Source organism: Triticum urartu, chromosome 2, assembly GCF_003073215.2.
Source record: "Triticum urartu cultivar G1812 chromosome 2, Tu2.1, whole genome shotgun sequence".
Taxonomy (NCBI): Eukaryota; Viridiplantae; Streptophyta; class Magnoliopsida; order Poales; family Poaceae; genus Triticum; species Triticum urartu.
Window position 1 is genome coordinate 489621980 of NC_053023.1, and position 20469 is coordinate 489642448.

Below are 20469 nucleotides of genomic sequence, written 5' to 3' on the forward strand. Positions count from 1 at the left end.
AAGCAATTGTAGTACCCAGACAATCTAAGCACAAGCTCACTGGTTGAGCTATTCTCCTCCATCTTGTTGGCAAAGTACTGTCAGAGGTCTCATACCTCTCAACACGGGCATGAGCAGGAAATACCAATTTCAACTCCTGGAACATCTCATATGCTCCATGGCGTTCAAAACGTCTTCGAAGCCCCGATTCTAAGCCGTAAAGCATGGTGCACTAAACTATCGAGTAGTCATCATATCGAGCTTGCCAAACGTTCATAACATCTGCATTTGCTCCTGCAATCGGTCTGTCACCTAGCGGTGCATCAAGGACATTATTCTTTTGTGCAACAATGAGGATAATCCTCAGATCACAGATCCAATCCGCATCATTGCCACTAACATTTTTCAACATAGTTTTTCTCTAGGAACATATCAAAATAAATGGGGAGCAACATCGCGAGCTATTGATCTCCAACATAGATATGCTAATACTACCAGGACTAAGTTCATGATAAATTAAAGTTCAATTAATCATATTACTTAAGAACTCCCACTTAGATAGACATCCCTCTAATCATCTAAGTGATCACGTGATCCAAATCAACTAAACCATGTCTGATCATCACGTGAGATGGAGTAGTTTTCAATGGTGAACACCACTATGTTGATTGTATCTATTATATGATTCACGCTCGACTTTTCGGTCTCAGTGTTCCGAGGCCATATCTGCATATGCTAGGCTCGTCAAGTTTAACCCGAATATTCTGCGTGTGCAAAACTGGCTTGCACCCGTTTTAGATGGACGTAGAGCTTATCACACCCGATCATCACATGGTGTCTCGGCACGACAAACTTTGGCAACGGTGCATACTCAGGGAGAACACTTTTATCTTGAAATTTAGTGAGAGATCATCTTATAATGCTACCGTCAATCAAAGCAAAATAAGATGCATAAAAGATGAACATCACATGCAATCAAAATATGTGACATGATATGGCCATCATCATCTTGTGCCTTTGATCTCCATCTCCAAAGCATCGTCATGATTTCCATCATCACCGGCATGACACCATGATCTCCATCATCTTGATCTATATCAATGTGTTGTGACATGGTCGTCTCGCCAACTACTGTTATCGCATAGCGATAAAGTAAAGCAATTATTTGGCTCTTGCATCTTATGCAATAAAGAGACAACCATAAGGCTGCTGGCAGTTGCCGATAACTTCAACAAAACATGATCATCTTATACAACAACTTATATCTCATCACGTATTGACCATATCACATCACAACATGCCCTGCAAAAACAAGTTAGACGTCCTCTACTTTGTTGTTGCAAGTTTTACGTGGCTGCTACGGGCTGAGCAAGAACCGTTCTTACCTACGCATCAAAACCACAACGATAGTTCGTGAAGTTAGTGCTGTTTTAACCTTCTCAAGGACCGAGCGTAGCCACACTCGATTCAACTAAAGTTGGAGAAACTAACACCTGTCAGCCACCTGTGTGCAAAGCATGTCGGTAGAACCAGTCTCGCGTAAGTGTACGCGTAATGTCGGTCCGGGCCGCTTCATCCAACAATACCGCCGAACCAAAGTATGACATGTTGGTAAGCAGTATGACTTGTATCGCCCACAACTCACTTGTGTTCTACTCGTGCATATAACATCTACGCATAAACCTGGCTCGGATGCCACTGTTGGGTAACGTAGTAATTTCAAAAATTTCCTACGCACACACCGGATCATGGTGATGCATAGCAACGAGAGGGCAGAGTGTTGTCCACGTACCCTCGTAGACCGAAAGTGGAAGTGTTAGCACAACGCGGTTGATGCAGTCATACGTCTTCACAATCCGACCGATCAAGTACCAAACATACAGCACCTCCGAGTTCAGCACACGTTCAACTCGATGACATCCCTCGAACTCCGATCCAGCCGAGCTTTGAGGGAGAGTTCCGTCAGCACGATGATGACCCACAAGTATAGGGGATCTATTGTAGTCCTTTCGATAAGTAAGAGTGTCGAACCCAACGAGGAGCAGAAGGAAATGATAAGCGGTTTCCAACAAGGTATTCTCTACAATTAATGAAATAAGTGGTAACATATAGTTTTGTTATAGGATAATTTGTAACGAGCAACAAGTAACAAACGTAAATAAGGTGCAGCAAGGTAGCCCAATCCTTTTTATAGCAAAGGACAAGCCTGGACAAACTCTTAGATGATGTAAAGCGCTCCCGAGGACACATGGGAATATCATCAAGCTAGTTTTCATCATGTTCATATGATTCGCGTTCAGTACTTTGATAATTTGGTATGTGGGTGGACCGGTGCTTTGGTGCTGCCCTTACTTGGACAAGCATCCCACTTATGATTAACCTCTATTGCAAGCATCCGCAAATACAAAAAAAGTATTAAGGTAAACCTAACCATAGCTTGAAACATATGGATCCAAATCAGCCCCTTACGAAGCAACGCATAAACTAGGGTTTAAGCTTCTGGCACTCTAGCAACCCATCATCTACTTATTATTTCCCAATGCCTTCCTCTAGGCCCAAACAATGGTGAAGTGTCATGTAGTCGACGTTCACATAACACCACTAGAGGAGAGCCAACATACATCTCATCAAAATATCGAACGAATACCAAATTCACATGACTACTAATAACAAGACTTCTCCCATGTCCTTAGGAACAAAAGTAACTATTCACAAAGCATAAACATGTTCATAATCAGAGGGGTATTAATGTGCATATAGGATATGAACATATGATCTTCCACCAATTAAACCAACTAGCATCAACTACAAGGAGCAATTAACACTACTAGCAACCTACTAGCACCAATCTCGGACTTGGAGACAAGAATTGGATACAAGAGATGAACTAGGGTTTTGAGATGAGATGGTGCTGATGAAGATGTTGATGGAGATTTCCCTCTCCCGATGAGAGGAGCGTTGGTGATGACGATGGTGATGATTTCCACCTCCGGGAGGGAAGTTTCCCCAGCAGAACAGCCCTGCTAGAACCCTAGATTGGTTCCGCCAAGGTTCCGCCTCGTGGCGGCGGAGTTTCATCCGAGAAGATGGCTTATGATTTTTTTCCCATCGAAAGAGTCCATATAGCAGAAGATGGTCACAGGACGGCCACCAGGGGGCCCACGAGGTAGGGGGCGCGCCCCCCACCCTCATGGGCAGGGTGTGGCCCCCCTGGTGAAGTTCTTGCGCTCAATGTTTTTTATATATTTGGAAAACCTCATCCGTGAAGTTTCAGGACTTTTGGAGCTATGCAGAATAGGTCTCTAATATTTGCTCCTTTTCCAGCCCAGAATCCCAGCTGCCGGCATTCTCCCTCTTTATGTAAACCTTGTAAAATAAGAGAGAATAGGCATAAGTATTGTGACATAATGTGTAATAACAGCCCATAATGCAATAAATATTGATATAAAAGCATGATGCAAAATGGACGTATCAACTCCCCCAAGCTTAAACCTTGCTTGTCCTCAAGCGAAAAGCCGAAATCGAAAAATATGTCCACATGTTTAGAGATGAAGGTGTCGATAAAAATAAAATACGGACATGAGGGCATCATGATCATTCTTATAACAGCAACTTATATAATTCTTGTCATATGATATCTTATGCCAGAGTAATAATTCAATCACAATATCAAGTATGACTTGTAAACTTCATTGAAACTGACAAACTATAATCTCAGTGATTGAAGCAATTGCAATTTATTATAACATAGGAAAGAGTCAATGTATAAGAGCTTTTCAGCAAGTCCACATACTCAACTATCATATAGTCTTTCACAATTGCTGACACTCACACAACACTTATCGGTATGGAGTTTTTATCTGACACTAAGAAAGATAGGGGCTTATAGTTTTGCCTCCCAATGTTTTACCTCAAGGGTAATGTCAACAGTAATAGTTCATGAAAACCTACATCCAATTAGCCATATATACCGGGATCTTTCCAACATATTGTGCTTGCCAAAGGATAAAATGTAAAAAGGAAGGGTGAGGATCACCATGACTCTTATGTAATGTAGGAGATAAAAGTGAAAGATAGGCCCTTCGCAGAGGGAAGCAGAGGTTGTCATGCACTTTTATGGTTGGATGCACAAAATCCTAACGTGAAAGAACATCACTTTATATTGCCACTTGTAATATGGACCTTTATTATGCAGTTTGTCGCTTTTATTACTTCCATATCACACGATTGTATAAAGATTATTTCTACCACACCAATCAATCATACATATTTAGAGAGCAATTTTTATTGCTTGCACCAATGACAACTTACTTGATGGATCTTACTCAATCCATAGGTAGATATGGTGGACTCTCATGGCAAAATGGTTTAAGGGTATTTGGAAGCACAAGTAGTATATCTACTTGGTGCAATGAATTTGGCTAGCATGAGGGAGAAAGGCAAGCTCAACATGTTGGAGGATCCAAGACAATATAATTTATCTCAGACGTAAGAAAACATAACCCATTATGTTGTCTCCCTTGTCCAATGTCAACTCTTTAGCATGTCATATTTTAATGAGTGCTCACAATCATAAAAGATGTCCAAGATAGTATATTTATATGTGAAGACCTCTCTTTCTTTATTACTTCCTATTAATTGCAACAATGACCAAAACTATGTTTGTCAACCCTCAATAACTTTCATTCATCATACTCTTTCTATGTGAGCTCATTACTCTCCATAAGAGTCACATGATCTCTTTGTTTCTTTTTATTTATTTCTCTTTTCCTTTATTCACTTAGGATCATGGCAAAATAATCAAGCCCTTGACTCAATACTAACCTTTATTATATAGCTCACAGACTCGATTACATAGAAGGATAATAAGGCAAAACTCACAACTAGATCATACTAAGAACTTTTATTCTACTAGATCAAAATATTACCAAAAGGATCAAACTAAGAAAAATGGTAAAGATAAAAGTGATGGTGATACGATACCGGGGCACTCCCACAAGCTTGGAGGTTGCCAAGTGGAGTGCCCATACAAGATACTCAATTCTTCTTTGTTGGTGGAGACGGTGGTGATTTTGTTGATGGCGTAGGCTTCTTCCTTAATTTGCATTTGAGGACGAAATTTTGGTCCCTTAGGTCCTCGATCTCCTGTTCCAGGCTCAATATCTTTTTGCATAGTTCCTGCTTGTTCTGCTACAAGAGGCGAAAAGGGATAAGCTCGATCTTAGGTTTGTTTACTCTATCCGGGAGACTTGACTTTTTGAACTCCACATGCATGTCCCCAGGTTGAGGTAGTGGGACTTCATCTTCATCTGAGCTCGTCTCCTCCTTTCCCTTGGGTTCATAGTCCTCTTCTTCTTCCTTAGTCCAACCGCAATGATCCACATCCCCATAGATCTTAGGATCTGCAAGGTAATCAGCCACGTAGCTTTCTCCTTCCGAATCCTGGGACGACATGTTGCGCTGTCTGCAGAAGGACAACTCAAAACAAAGACAAAGGCTTTTTGCGTGATATGGGAGTCAAAACCCCCGGGAGGTTATATAATGAATTTTTACCGACCAAAATACGTGTCCTGTAAGAAAATGGAGTCCGGAGAGCACACAAAGTGCCCACGTGGTAAGGGGGTAGGGCGCGCCCTCCACCCTCATGGGGCCCTCGTGTCCTTTCCGGACTGCTTCTTATTTTTCTATTTTTCTAAATATTCCAAAACGGAGAAATATTGCCTTAAAACTGTTTTGGAGTCGGTTTACTTACCGTACCACATACCTATTCCTTTTCGGAGTCTGAAACATTCCGGAAAGTGTCCTTTATATATTCCTCTGGGGTTATGGTTTCAATAACATTGGTTTCAACATTTATGGGATTACCTGAGATATAATGTTTGATTCTTTGACCATTTACCACCTTCGGATTTGTGCCTTCGAAGTTGTTGATTTTCATGGCACCGGAACGGTAGACCTCCTCAATAACGTAGGGACCTTCCCATTTAGAGAGAAGTTTTCCTGCAAAAAATCTTAAACGAGAGTTGTATAGCAATACATAATCACCTACATTAAACTCACGCTTTTGTATTCTTTTATCATGCCACCTTTTAAGATTTTCTTTAAACAACTTGGCATTTTCGTAGGCTTGGGTTCTCCATTCATCAAGTGAGTTAATATCAAATAACCTCTTCTCACCAGCAAGTTTAAAATCATAATTTAGTTCTTTAATAGCCCAATAAGCCTTGTGTTCTAGTTCAAGAGGTAAGTGACATGCCTTTCCATAGACCATTTTATACGGAGACATACCCATAGGATTTTTATATGCAGTTCTATAGGCCCATAATGCATCATCAAGTTTCTTAGACCAATTCTTTCTGGACCTATTGATACTCTTTTGCAAAATTAATTTGAGTTCTCTATTACTCAATTCTACTTGACCACTAGACTGAGGATGATAAGGAGATACAATTCTATGATTAACATCATATTTAGCAAGCATTTTACGGAAAGCACCATGAATAAAATTTGAACCACCATCAGTCATTAAATATCTAGGGACTCCAAACCTTGGAAAGATAACTTCTTTAAGCATTTTAATAGAAGTGTTATGATCAACACTAGTAGTTGGAATAGCTTCTACCCACTTAGTAACGTAATCAACAACAACTAAAATATGTGTATAACCATTAGAGGAAGGGGAAGGTCCCATATAGTCAAAGCCCCAAACATCAAATGGTTCAATAACAAGTGAATAATTCATAGGCATTTCCTGACGTCTACTAATATTACCAATTCTTTGACATTCATCACAAGATAAGACAAACTTACGGGCATCCTTGAAGAGAGTAGGCCAATAAAAACCAGATTGTAGTACCTTATGTGCAGTTCTATCTCCAGCATGGTGCCCTCCATAAGCTTCGGAGTGACACGTGCGTAGGATCTGTTCCTGTTCATGCTCAGGTACACAACATCTAATAACACCATCTACTCCTTCTTTATAAAGATGTGGGTCATCCCAAAAGTAATGCCTCAAACATAGAAGAACTTTTTCTTTTGCTGGTATGTGAAAATAGGTGGTATAAACTTAGCAACAATGTAATTAGCATAATCAGCATACCATGGAGCAGTATGAGAAGCATTTATGACATTTAATTGCTCATCAGGAAAGCTATCATCAATAGGTAGTGGGTCATCAAGCACATTTTCTAACCTAGACAAGTTGTCTGCAACGGGGTTCTCAGCTCCTTTTCTATCAACAATATGTAAATCAAATTCTTGAAGCAAGAGAACCCATCTAATAAGTCTAGGTTTAGCATCTTTCTTTTCCATAAGATATTTAATAGCAGCACGATCAGTGTGAATAGTTACTTTAGAATCTACAATATAAGGTCTAAACTTATCACAAGCAAATACAACTGCTAAGAATTATTTTTCAGTACTAGCATAATTTCTTTGAGCATTGTCAAGGGTTTTATTAGCATATTGAATAACATTTAGTTTCTTATCAACTCTTTCTCCTAGAACAACACCTACATCATAATCACTAGCATCACACATAATTTCAAAGGGTAAATTCCAATTAGGTGGCTGAACAATAGGTGGAGAGATCAATGCTTTCTTAAGTATTTCAAATGCTTCTACACAATCATCATCAAAGACAAATGGTAGATCTTTTTGTAATAAATTAGTCAGGGGCCGAGAAATTTTCGAGGTCCTTAATGAACCTACTATAAAACCCGACATGACCAAGGAAACTTCTTATACCTTTGATCTCCTTGGGACATGGCATATTTTCAATAGCATCAACCTTGGCTTTATCAACTTCAATACCTCCTTCAGAAACTTTATGCCCCAAGACAATACCTTCATTAACCATAAAGTGGCACTTTTCCCAATTCAGGACAAGATTAGTTTCTTCACATCTCTGTAAAACTCGATCAAGGTTTCTCAAGCAATCATCAAAAGAAGATCCATAGACGGAAAAGTCATCAATGAAAACCTCACAAATCTTTTCGGAAAAGTCAGAGAATATAGCCATCATGCATCTTTGAAAGGTAGCAGGTGCATTACATAAACCAAAAGGCATACGTCTATAAGCAAAAGTACCAAAAGGGCATGTAAAAGTAGTCTTTGATTGATCTTTGGTTGACACAGGTATTTGAGAGAAACCAGAATAACCATCTAGAAAGCAAAAATGCATATGTTTGGATAATCTTTCTAGCATTTGATCGATAAAAGGTAAGGGGTAATGAGCTTTTTAGTAGCCTTATTTAATTTGCAGAAATCAATTACCATCCTATAACCAGTAATAATTCTTTGAGGGGTCAATTCATCTTTATCATTAGGAACAATAGTAATACCTCCCTTCTTAGGGACACAATGGACATGACTTACCCACTTACTATCAGCAACGGGATAAATTATACTTGCCTCAAGGAGCTTTAGTATCTCCTTTCCTACCACTTCTTTCATTTTAGGATTCAGACGGCGTTCATGATCACGAACTGGTTTAGCATCTTCTTCCAAATTAATTTTATGTTGACATAGAGTGGGACTAATGCCCTTAAGATAATCAAGAGTATACCCAATAGCAGCACGGTGGTTCTTCAGAATTTTCAATAATTTCTCTTCTTCATGTTCTGAAAGGTTAGCACTAATAATAACAGGGTATATCTTTTTCTCATCAAGATAAGCATATTTAAGAGTATCCGGTAACGGTTTAAGCTCAAACACGGGATCACCCTTGGGTGGAGGAGGATCTCCTAGGATTTCAACAATTAAATTATGTTTTAGAATAGGTTCATGTTTAAAGAATACTTCATCTAATTCCCTTCTTTCATTCGTAAACATATCATTTTCATGGTCTAGTAAATATTGTTCCAAAGGATCATTAGGAGGTATGGAAATAGAGGCAAGACCAATAATTTCATATTTACTAGGTAATTCTTCTTCACGATGTTGTCTACTAAATTTCAAAAAATTAAATTCATGAGTCATATCATCTAAACCGACAGTAACAACATCTCTTTTTCAATCTATGGTAGCATTAACAGTATTTAAGAAGGGTCTACCAAATATAATGGGACAGAAGCTATCTTGTGGGGAACCAAGAACAAGAAAATCAATAGGATATTTAGTTTTCCCACACAAGACTTCAACATCTCTAACAATTCCCATTGGTGAAACAGTATCTCTATTAGCAAGTTTAATTGTGACATCAATATTTTCTAACTCAACAGGTGCAATGTCATGCATAATTTCTTTGTATAAGTCAATAGGTATTGCACTAGCACTAGCACCCATATCACATAAGCCATGATAACAATGATCTCCTATTTTAACAGAAATAACAGGCATGACTATGACAGGTCTAGGTTTATCTGTATCACGGGGTTTAGCAATTCTAGCAGTTTCATCACAAAAATAAATAACATGGCCATCTATATTATCAGACAAGAGATCCTTAACAATAGCAATATTAGGTTCAACTTTAACTTGCTCAGGAGGTGTATATGTTTTAATATTGCTTTTGTGAACCATAGTTGAAGCTTTAGCATGATCCTTTATCCTAACAGGGAAAGGTGGTTTCTCAACATAAGAAGTAGGAACAAAAGGATCATTATAAGTAATAGTCTTTTCTTGAACTTTAATTGGTGCAGCTACTTTTAATTCTATGTGAGGATGATATTTAAACCACTTCTCCTTGGGGAGATCAACATAAGCAGCAAAAGTTTCACAGAAAGAAGCTACTATCTCAGAGTCAAGTCCATAATTAGTGCTAAATTTACGAAAAATATCGGTATCCATAAAAGATTTAACACAATCAGAACTAGGTGTCATACCTGACTCCTTACCATTGCCGAGGTCCCAATCTTCAGAGTTGCATTTAATTCTTTCCAATAAATCCCATTTCAATTCAATAGTCTTCATCATAAAAGAGCGAGCACAAGAAGTATCAAGCATGGTGCAATTGTTATCAGAAAGCCGAGCATAAAGATTTTTGAATAATCATTTCTCTTCAGAGCTCATGATTGGGGCATGAATATAACATTGATTTAAGCCTCCCCCAAGCTTGAGCGATGCTTTCTCCTTCGCGAGACCAAAAATTATATATATAATTGCGATCACGATGAACAAGATGCATAGGATAAAACTTTTGATGAAATTCCAATTTCAATCGTTTGTAGTTCCAAGACTCCATATCATCACATAGCCTATACCATGTCGATGCATCTCCCCGCAAAGATAAAGGGAAGACCTTCTTCTTACCAACATCTCCGGGTACACCTACAAGCTTAAATAATCCACAAACTTCATCCACATATATTAGATGTTCATCAGGATGTTTTGTTCCATCTCCTAAAAAAGGATTAGCTAGCAGTTTTTCTACCATACCCAAAGGAATTTCAAAGCAAGAATTTTCATTTTCAGTAGGTTCAGTAGGTTGAGGAGCAACTCTTTGCTCTACTGGTCGGGGTGAAGATACCCCGAACAAGCCCCTCAGAGAATTACTTTCCTTAGTAACAAGTGACAGTAAATTTCAGCACACTATATAAATTTTTCCTTACCAAATTCCACCTACCAATGGCGCTTCACTCCCCGGAAACGGCGCCAGAAGAGAGTCTTGATGACCCACAAGTATAGGGGATCTATCATATTCCTTTTGATAAGTAAGAGTGTCGAACCCAATGAGGAGCGGAAGGAAATGATAAGCGGTTTCCAGCAAGGTATTCTCTGCAAGTACTGAAATAAGTGGTAACAGATAGTTTTGTGATAGGATAATTTGTAACGAGCAACAAGTAACAAAAGTAAATAAGGTGCAGCAAGGTGGCCCCATCCTTTTGGTAGAAAAGGACAAGCCTGGACAAACTCTTATATGATGTAAAGCGCTCCCGAGGACACATGGGAATATCGTCAAGCTAGTTTTCATCACGTTCATATGATTCGCGTTCGGTACTTTGATAATTTGGTATGTGGGTGGACCGGTGCTTTGGTGCTGCCCTTACTTGGACAAGCATCCCACTTATGATTAACCTCTATTGCAAGCATGCGCAAATACAAAAAAAGTATTAAGGTAAACCTAACCATAGCATGAAACATATGGATCCAAATCAGCCCCTTACGAAGCAACGCATAAACTAGGGTTTAAGCTTCTGTCACTCTAGCAACCCATCATCTACTTATTATTTCCCAATGCCTTCCTCTAGGCCCAAACAATGGTGAAGTGTCATGTAGTCGACATTCACATAACACCACTAGAGGAGAGACAACATACATCTCATCAAAATATCGAACGAATACCAAATTCACATGACTACTAATAGCAAGACTTCTCCCAGGTCCTCAGGAACAAAAGTAACTACTCACAAAGCATAAACATGTTCATAATTAGAGGGGTATTAATGTGCATATAGGATCTGAACATATGATCTTCCACCAATTAAACTAACTAGCATCAACTACAAGGAGCAATAACACTACTAGCAACCTACTAGCACCAATCCCGGACTTGGAGACAAGAATTGGATAGAAGAGATGAACTAGGTTTTTGAGATGAGATAGTGCCGATGAAGATGTTGATGGAGATTGCCCTCTCCCGATGAGAGGAGCGTTGGTGATGATGATGGCGATGATTTCCCCCTCTGGGAGGGAAGTTACCCCGCCAGAACAGCCCTGCTAGAACCCTAGATTGGTTCCGCCAAGGTTCCGCCTCGTGGCGGTGGAGTTTCCTCCAAGAAGATGGCTTATGATTTTTTCCCATCGAAATAGTCCATATAGCAGAAGATGGTCACAGAAGGGCCACCAGGGGGCCCACGAGGTAGGGGGGCGCCCCCCCACCCTCGTGGGCAGGGTGTGCCCCCCTGGTGAAGTTCTTGCGCTCATTGTTTTTTTATATATTCGGAAAACCCCATCCGTGAAGTTTCAGGACTTTTGGAGCTGTGCAGAATAGGTCTCTAATATTTGCTCCTTTTCCAGCCAGAATCCGAGCTGCCGACATTCTCCCTCTTTATGTAAACCTTGTAAAATAAGAGAGAATAAGCATAAGTATTGTGACATAATGTGTAATAACAGCCCATAATGCAATATATATTGATATTAAAGCATGATGCAAAATGGACGTATCACACGACGGCGTGGTGACGATGATGATGTTCTACCGACGCAGGGCTTCGCCTAAGCACCGCTACGATATTATCGAGGTGGATTATGGTGGAGGGGGGCACCGCACACGGCTAAGAGAACCAAAGGATCAATTGTTGTGTCTCCAAGGGGTGCCTCCCTCCCCATATATAAAGGAGTGGAGGAGGGGGAGCGGGCCGGCCACCCTAGGCGCGCCCCATGAGGAGTCCTACTCCCACCGGGAGTAGGACTCCCCCCTTCCATGTGGGAGTAGGAGAGGAGAGGGAAGGAGAGAGGGGGAAAAGGAAAGGGGGGGCACCGCCCCCCTCCTTGTCCAATTTGGACTGGGGGGAGGGGCGCGTGGCTGCCCCTTGGCCGCCCCTCCTCTTCTCCACTAGGGCCCAATAGGCCCATTAGTCTCCCCGGGGGGTTTCGGTAACCCCCGGGTACTCCGGTATATGCCTGATACTCCCCGAAACCATTCCGGTGTTCGAACATAGTCGTCCAATATATCAATCTTTGTGTCTCGACCATTTTGAGACTCCTCGTCATATCCGTGATCACATCCTGGACTCCGAACAACCTTCGGTACATCAAAACACATAAACTCATAATATAACCATCATCAAACTTTAAGCGTGTGGACCCTACGGGTTCGAGAACTATGTAGACATGACCGAGACACATCTCCGGTCAATAACCAATAGCGGAACCTGGATGCTCAAATTGGCTCCCACATATTCTACGAAGATCTTTATCGGTCAAACCGCATAACAACATACGTTGTTCCCTTTGTCATCGGTATGTTACTTGCCCGAGATTCGATCGTCGGTATCTCAATACCTAGTTCAATCTCGTTACCGGCAAGTCTCTTTACTCATTCCGAAATACATCATCCTACAACTAACTCATTAGTTGCAATGCTTGCAAGGCTTATAGTGATGTGCATTACTGAGTGGGCCCAGAGATACCTCTCCGACAATCAAAGTGATAAATCCTAATCTCGAAATACGCCAACCCAACAAGTACCTTCGGGGACACCTGTAGAGCACCTTTATAATGACCCAGTTACGTTGTGATGTTTGGTAGCACACAAAGTGTTCCTCCGATAAACGGGAGTTGCATAATCTCATAGTCATAGGAACATGTATAAGTCATGAAGAAAGCAATAGCAACATACTAACCGATCAATTCCTAAGCTAACGAAATGGGTCAAGTCAATCACATCATTCTCCTAATGATGTGATCCCGTTTATCAAATGACAACTCATGTCTATGGTTAGGAAACATAACCATCTTTGATCAACAAGCTAGTCAAGTAGAGGCATACTAGTGACACTCTGTTTGTCTATGGATTCACACATGTATCATGTTTCCGGTTAATAAAATTCTAGCATGAATAATAAACATTTATCATGAAATATGGAAATAAATAATAATTTTATTATTGCCTCTAGGGCATATTTCCTTCAGGGCAAAGTTGCTACCTTACTTCTCTTAGCTATGATGTGTGTGCGTGGGATGAGGGCTGAACCCTTTGCATGGGTGAGCCCTAGGGTGTTTTATAGGTCAACCCTCCAGGGGTACAATGGTAATACGGCTGGGTGTAGGACCCAAACATCAGAGTCTAGGGTCGCTGGGTTCTTCGCCGGCTCCTGGGACCCGCTTTTGGAGCGCCCCGCCGGCTGCCGAGAATCTGACCGACAGGTAGGGCCCGCCGCCTGGGGGCCATGCTAATTGCCTTTTGCTGTAGCTTTGTACTTGATGATGGAGGCCACGTCAGGAGTCGTATGGCTACAGTCCCGCTGTTAGGTGGGTTGGTGGCCGCTTGGTCAGGCACACTGTAGCCACACTCCGTCTCGTCGAAGTAGGTGAGTGCGAACTTCGAGGGGAGGGGAGGGCCGCCTACTGGAGGCCGGCCCGCCCTTGAAGCCGCCTTCCAGGAATGCACCATTGATAACCCACAAGTATAGGGGATCGCAACAGTTTTCGAGGGTAGAGTATTCAACCCAAATTTATTGATTCGACACAAGGGGAGCCAAAGAATATTCTCAAGTATTAGCAGCTGAGTTGTCAATTCAACCACACCTGGAAACTTAATATCTGCAACAAAGTATTTTGTAGCAAAGTAATATGATAGTAGTGGTAACGGTAGCAAAAGGTAATGATAGCAAGAGTAATGTTTTTGGTATTTTGTAGTGATGATAGCAATAGCAACGGAAAAGTAAATAAGAGAAGAACAATATATGGAAGGCCAGTAGTGCACCATTAGTATGCCTAGAGGTGCGCCATTACTATCTGACTTAGTAATGGCGCACCACATAGAAGTGCGCCATTAGTAATAATTTTTTTTCAAATTTTTTTTAAAAAAAAATTCAATTTTTTTATTTTTGTCTTAATCTCGGGTCACTATGGCTTAATCTCGAGTCAAATCGCACTCTATGGTCAAACTTCCCGGAAGGTCACCCATCCTCACACTACTCCAACCCAAGCACTCTTAACTTCATAGTTCTATCCAACCCCAGCATCACCTCACTTCACAGGCACTTGTTGATATATCTATCATATCAATCCTATTAAACCTTGCTGATGTCTAGGACTTTGTTCATGTTCATGAGTATGACGAAATTTTGCAAAAATATTTCAAACTTCCCGGTCATATTACGTATCATATTTTGAAAAATAATTCAATTTTTTTTAAACCAATTTTTTTTCTGTTACTAGTGGCGCACCTAGCATATGGTGCGCCACTAGTAAGTTTGAAATTTTTTGAATTTTTTTCCCTCTGGATCTTAAAAGCCCCGTAACTTTTTTCACACGCACTTTTCGAGTAGATGATTTTTCATATAAAAAACTTTTTAATCTGAGTTCGTATGCAAAAGTTATGCCCATTTTACAAATTTCAGAGAGATTTTGCAAATAAAATCGAAATTCATATTTGTAAATTTTCCCAACAACTAGACCACATATCACATAGGAAACTTATTTTCTTTTATTTTTTGGACATTCCATCATTTTCTTTTATTTTTTTAAAACTGAAAAGGCGGTCCACAGGGGGGTGCATTCGGTACGTTAGTAATGGCGCACCGTGGGGGTGGTGCGCCATTACTAGTTTAAACTAGTAATGGCGCATCACACCCACGGTGCACCATTACTAGTTTTGAAAAACAAATTCTGAATTTGTTTTAAAAAAAACTTAGTAATGGCTAACCAGTTGACAGTGCGCCATTACTAGTTTTAACTAGTAATGGCGCATTGTCCACTGGTGCGCCATTACTAGTTTTGAAAAAAAAAAATTGGAAAAAAATTTGAAAATAATTTACTAATGGCGCACCGTGGATGTGGTGCGCCATTACTAGTTACCATTACTAGTTTAACTAGTAATGGCGCACCACTCCCACGGTGCGCCATTACTAGTTTTGAAAAAAAATGAATTTTTTTTACTAATGGCGCACCGTGGATGTGGTGCGCCATTAGTATTTGGACACTAATGGCGCACCAACACATGGTGCGCCATTATTATATACTAATGGCGCACCACATGTCTGGTGCGCCATTAGTGTCATTTCCATCTATAGCCCTTTTCCTAGCACTGTCACTTCGGGGTTAACGGATCATACCACATAATAGGTGACTATGCACTTGCAAGATAGGATCAAGAACTCTCATATATTGATGAAAACATAATAGGTTCAGATCTGAAATCATGGCACTCGGGCCCTAGTGACAAGCATTAAGCATAGCAAATTCATAGCAACATCAATCACAGAACATAGTGGATACTAGGGATCAAACCCTAACAAAGCTAACTTGATTACACGATAGATCCCATCCAACCCATCACCGTCCAGCAAGCCTACGATGGAATTACTCACGCACGGCGGTGAGCATCATGAAATTGGTGATGGAGGATGGTTGATGATGACGATGGCGATGGATTCCCCTCTCCGGAGCCCCGAACGGACTCTAGATCAGCCCTCCCGAGAGGTTTTAGGGCTTGGCGGCGGCTCCGTATCATAAAACACGATGAATCCTTCTCTCTGATTTTTTTCTCCCCGAAAGCAGTTATATAGAGTTGGAGTTGGAGTCGGGGGGCTCCAGGGGGCCCACGAGGTAGGGGGTGCGCCCTGGGGGGGGCCCACCCTCGTGAGAAGGGTGTGGGCCCCCTGGTCTTCATCTTTGGCGAGGATTTTTTATTATTTATTGTAAGATATCCCGTGGAGTTTCAGGTCATTCCGAGAACTTTTGTTTTCTGCACATAAAACAACATCATGGCAATTCTGCTGAAAACAACGTCAGTCCGGGTTAGTTCCATTCAAATCATACAAGTTAGAGTCCAAAACAAGGGCAAAAGTGTTTGGAAAAGTAGATACGTTGGAGACGTATCAACTCCCCCAAGCTTAAACCCTTGATTGTCCTCAAGCAATTCAGTTGACAAGCTGAAAGAAATAAAGAAAAACTTTTACAAACTCTGTTTGCTCTTGTTCTTGTAAATATGTCAAGCTAGCATTCAAGTTTTCAGCAAAGATTATAACTAACCACATTTGCAATAATTCTCAGGTCTCATGATTACTCATATCAATAACATAATCAACTAGCAAGCCATGATAATAAATCTCGGATGACAACACTTTCTCAAACAATCATAATATGATATAACAAGATGGTATCTCGCTAGCCATAAATGCAGAGAAACTTTAAAGATCAAGGACTGACTAGACATTGTAATTCATGGTAAAAGAGATCCAATCATAGTCACACCCAATATAAATTAACAGTAATGAATGCAGATGACAGATGCGCTCTCCAGCTAGTGCTTTTTAATTAGAGGGTGATGACTCAACATAAAAGTAAATACATAGGCCCTTCGCAGAGGGAAGCAGGGATTTGTAGAGGTGCTAGAGCTCGGTTTTAAAATAGAGGTGAATAACATTTTGAGGGTATACTTTCATTGTCAACATATCAACCGAGAGGTGGCGATATCTTCCATGATACACACATTATAGGCGGTTCCCAAACAGAATGGTAAAGATTATAATCCCCCTCCACCAACAAACATCAATCCATGGCTTGCTCGAAACAATGAGTGCCTCCAACATACATCAGGTCCCAAGGGGAGTTTTGTTTGCAATTATTTTGATTTAGTTTGCATAAAGCATGGGACTGGGCATCTCGGTGACCAGCCCTTTATGTCATGACTGAGGAGCGGAGTCCACTCCTCTTGAGAATAACCCGCCTAACATGGAAGATACAGACAGCCCTAGTTGATACATGAGCTATTCGAGCATACAAAACAGGATGATTATTTGAAGGTTTAGAGTTTGGCACATACAAATTTACTTGGAACGGCAGGTAGATACCGCATATAGGAAGGTATAGTGGACTCATGTGGAATAACTTTAGGGTTTAAGCAGTTTGGATGCACAAGCAGTATTCCCACTTAGTACAGGTGAAGGCTAGCAAAAGATTGGGAAGCGACCAACTAGAGAGCAACAACGGCCATGTACATGCATTAAAATTAATAAACATTGGATGCAAGCATGAGTAGGATATAATCCACCATGAACATAAATATCGTGAAGGCTATGTTGATTTGTTTCAACTACATGCATGAACATGTGCCAAGTCAAGTCACTTAAATCATTCAGAGGAGGATACCACCCTATCATACCACATCATAACCATTTTAATAGCATGTTGGCACACAAGGTAAACCATTATAACTCATAGCTAATCAAGCATGGCATAAGCAACTATGATCTCTAATTGTCATTGCAAACATGTTTATTCATAACAAGCTAAATCAAGAACGATGAACTCATCATATTTACAAAAACAAGAGGTCGAGTTCATACCAGCTTTTCTCATCCCAGTCAGTCCATCATATATCATCATAATTGCCTTTCACTTGCATGACCGAACGATGTGAATAATAATAAGAGTGCACGTGCATTGGACTAAGCTGGAATCTGCGAGCATTCAATAAACAGGAGAAGACAAGGCAATATGGGCTCTTTTGTCAGAAAATAATAGTGCATATAAGAGCCATTTCAACAGTTTAATCAAGGCCTTCTCCTAATGACCCCCAAAGAAAAGAAAAGAAATAAAACTATTTACACGGCAAAGCTCCCAACAAGCAAAAGAAGAACATGAAATATTTTTGGGTTTTCTTTTTAATTACTACTACAGCATGGAAAGTGAATTGATTAAAAACTACAACTATTTTTTTTGTTTTTTCTTAAGGTTTATCAAACACACAAGAAGAAAGCGTAAAAGAAAATAAACTAGCATGGACGATACAATGAAAAAGTATGAGCACCGACATCTGGCAATGAGTGTGTGTGAACATAAATGTAATGTCGGTGAGAAATACATACTCCCCCAAGCTTAGGCTTTTGGCCTAAGTTGGTCTATGGCCACGGCTGGCCTGGCTGATATCCATAATAATAGTTGTTGGGGTCGTATTGTGATGAGGAAGAAGAAGGCTCTGATTGCCACTGGTTGGCAATCATCTTCGGATCCCACTTATAGTTACACTGTCGTGAAGGATCAAATTGTGGTTCCGGTTCTGGCTCCTCGGCTGGTGCAGGGTTCCGGTAGGCATGGATAGCCATCAACGGAACAAGGTACTTGCCTACAGTCAAATCAAACAAAGTAGGAGCAGACAAGGTAATAGTCTCATGATGATGTTTATTAAAGAACAATTGATATTTAAGCTCTCCTGCCCTATTCTTAACAATAAAATCATGTGCCACCATACTTTTATAATCAAAATAAACATGAGGCGGCACTTTTTCCTCCTTCTCAGCATGCCTAATAGGTATGTTAAAATGTGCAGCTAGGCGTGTGGCATAGACGCCTCCAAAGATGGGACCCTTAGTACGGTTCATACTTAACCATCTAGCAATAATGCCGCCCATACTAAAAATGTTATCACTGTATAAACCTTGGAGCAAAATAATAATATCAGGAGGAAAGCGGCGAGGCCTGCATTATGAGACAACTCATGAAAATCTTCATAAATCCCGGCTGCTCTCAAGAAATCCTCAGAAGGCCATTCACACGCCCGAACCTCCGCGGTGCGCGGCAAGTTATAATTAGGCTTCGGTGCCTTTTCCTTCGAGATTTGGCTCGATGAGCCCCTCAATAATCTCCTCATCATTTTCTGAAAAATTCTGAAATTTTTAGTAACTCCAAAATAAAAGTAAACGAAACTCAATAATATTGATAGCAACTAATCCTACAAGTGCCTAGGGCCTATATCATGCATCAAAACTACTTTTGACCATATAAATTTGACATGCAAGCTCAAGAATAGGGTCACCTAAGCAACACAAATTTGCAATGAATAGAGCACTAGAACAAAAACTAATTCGACCAACGGAGGAGTCACATACCAAGGAAAAATCTGCCCAAGCAGTTTTGTGAGAGGTGCTTTGAGCAAGGAGATCGAAAATGGCAGCAAAACGAGCTTGGGCTCAGGTTTGACCTGGTTTTTCATGTTTGGGGGAGGAAGATGAAGTGTATGGCTGGAAGAATAAGTGGAGGAGGGCCACCGTGGGCCCATGAGGCAGGGGGCGCACCCTCTACCCTCGTGGCAAGGTGGTTGGCCCCCCTGCTGTGTTCTTTGTTCCATAAATCCTCAAATATTCTATAAAAATCATATTTAATTTTCAAGGCATTTGGAGAACTTTTATTTTCGAGGTATTTTTATATTGCACGGATATTCAGATAACAGACAGAAAATTATTTATTTTCACTTTATTTCAACTAAATAACAGAAAGTATAGAGAGGGTACAGAGGGTTGTGCTTCTAGTTTCATCCATCTCATGCTCGTCAAAAGGAATCCACTAACAAGGTTGATCAAGTCTTGTTAACAAACCCATTCCGATTAACATGAAACCGGAGAAATTTCGAATAACACTAGGTTACCTCAACAGGGATATGCACATCCCCAATAATAAGTATATCATATTTCTTCTTGACAGTAGGAAGAGGAAATTCAAAACCTCCAAATAGAATCGATGGAATTTTTCCGATAGAATTGATACTATGAACTTGAGGTTGTTTCCTTGGAAAGTGTACCGTATGCTCATTACCATTAACATGAAAAGTGACATTGCCTTTGTTGCAATTAATAACAGCCCCTGCAGTATTAAGAAAAGGTCTTCCAAGAATAATAGACATACTATCGTCCTCGGGAATATCAAGAATAACAAAGTCCGTTAAAATAGTAACATTTGCAACTACAACAGGCACATCCTCACATATACCGACAGATATAGCAGTTGATTTATCAGCCATTTGCAAAGATATTTCAGTAGGTGTCAACTTATTCAAATCAAGTCTACGATATAAAAAGAGAGGCATAACACTAACACCGGCTC